The following is a 1,939-nucleotide window of genomic DNA, read 5'->3' as shown; positions in this document are numbered from 1 at the left end:
ATATATATATATAAATTTGCTTCCCTGGTATAAACTTATCCAACCTTCAAACAATAACTAAAGATACCCTATTATTACATATATGTTAATTTTCCATATCTTTGTAATAGTTTTTATGTATACGTTTTTTATTTAAAATCGTCACTAATAATGACAGTTGTATACTGTATTGAATTTTGTTTTTCTAAATATGTACATGATGCTGCTATGCTTATATATATGTAAATATGATAACAGTTCAAAAACAATTAGTTTTTGTATGATTGTATTCTAACTGCATTATGTGCCCGACGTCGAAAATACGATTTGACAGTTACACTTCAAGGGGGATGTAGCTCAGTGGTAGAGCGCTCGCTTTGCATGTGAGAGGCCCCGGGTTCAATCCCCGGCATCTCCAAAGTTTTTTTATGTATTTTTTATTAACTAAATAATTGTTAAATATTACAATTATGGCGAAAATAGAAAAGAATACATCAACATTCTCGATTCAACTTTCGACGAGTTTCAAATGACTGCAATACGTAACAATATTTCCAAACATAGAACAGATCCGAAGGATGGGTTTCAATCCTTTCATTACATGTCGTGATCTTTAGGACTATTACATTCTACAGGTAGCCAAATCTTTAATAAGAATATACATCTTATAAAAAGCGAATATAAAATCCGGTGAGGTCTAAACATAACAGTTCTTAATATTATATTTATATTAAATCCGGATTTAGTGCAATAATATATAAATTTAATAAAAATGATTCACCACGACACTAGGTGTTTATTCCGTAGACTGAGGGTATAAATCTGTATTATCAGGTTAAAATTCAGATGATAAAAAACTGATGATATGGAATTTATGGAATAACGCCGACTGGATTATTAATTATAGTTTAGCATCCAGCCATAAATTGTATCTAATCCACAAGAATATTGAACGTTTAATTTGTGTCATTTCGTCAACAGTTCATTTATTTATTTGTTAGTCATATTTATAGCATGCGATAAAATTCATTTAAACAAAGCGCCGTGGTGTATGCTGTAGTTAATGCTTGTATTTATACAATGTGTATGGCTTGGCTAGGCAAGTATAGTTATATTACCTAAATGAAATGTAGATGGCGCTAATGTGCAAATATTTCCTTTCACAAGATAATTGGATATTTGCTCAATGATAACTTCATTATCGAAATCAAACCAGTAAGAAAGTAGTAAAGTCGGACTGTGCCGACTACTTGATACCCTTCACCACTTAGGTATATTCTTCATATGTATCCTAACAGATGTTACATTTTCGAACGATCATGAAAATGAACGAACTTAAATATGTGATATATATCTACATGTGAACCGACTAACATCAATCCATACATACGCCATTCTGCAACCTGTGTTCATTCGGGAAGATTTAGAGTCATTTGCGTACAATGGGATAAATTAATTGAAATATATTTAAAGCAAACATGATACATGCTATTCGGTATACCGCCAATGGTTCAAAATTTGGAGCTGTGGTTGGCCATTAATATCGGACGAAACTATAAATTGGAGCTGCATCTAAATCTAAGCCAATTTTAGCGATACTTTCCACACCGTAGGTTGCACTAACTTCAGAACGTTCTGCAAAATTTTGTGCCATTCAGCTTTGGTGCGCCATTTACTGAAAATCGGATGAAACTATATATTGGAGCTATATCTAAATCTGAACCGATTTCAGTGATACTTTCCACACAGTAGGTTATACTAACTTCAGTACGTTGTGCAAAATTTTGTGTCAATAGGCCATATTTTGGAGCTTTGGTGCACCATTCACTGAAAATCGGACGAAACTATATATGGGAGCTTGATTTAAATCTGAACCGATTTTTCCAAATTTCAATAGGGTTCGTCCTTGGGACAAAAAAGTGACTTATGCCAATTTTCATCCAATTCGGATAAAATTTGG

General features: G+C 32.7%; 1 non-coding gene across 1 annotated transcript; it reads left to right on the top strand.

Moving 5' to 3' along the window:
- Positions 1-325: 325 nt before the first annotated feature.
- On the top strand, positions 326-397 carry Trnaa-ugc (transfer RNA alanine (anticodon UGC)). Its single transcript has one exon. It is a non-coding gene; the product is annotated as a tRNA-Ala (tRNA).
- Positions 398-1,939: the final 1,542 nt, after the last annotated feature.

This window comes from Musca vetustissima, unplaced genomic scaffold (assembly GCF_032173495.1).
Source record: "Musca vetustissima isolate MV318-11 ecotype Yass unplaced genomic scaffold, APGP_CSIRO_Mvet_v1 utg7156, whole genome shotgun sequence".
In the NCBI taxonomy this organism is placed as follows: Eukaryota; Metazoa; Arthropoda; class Insecta; order Diptera; family Muscidae; genus Musca; species Musca vetustissima.
This window is presented reverse-complemented; position numbering and strand designations above follow the sequence as displayed.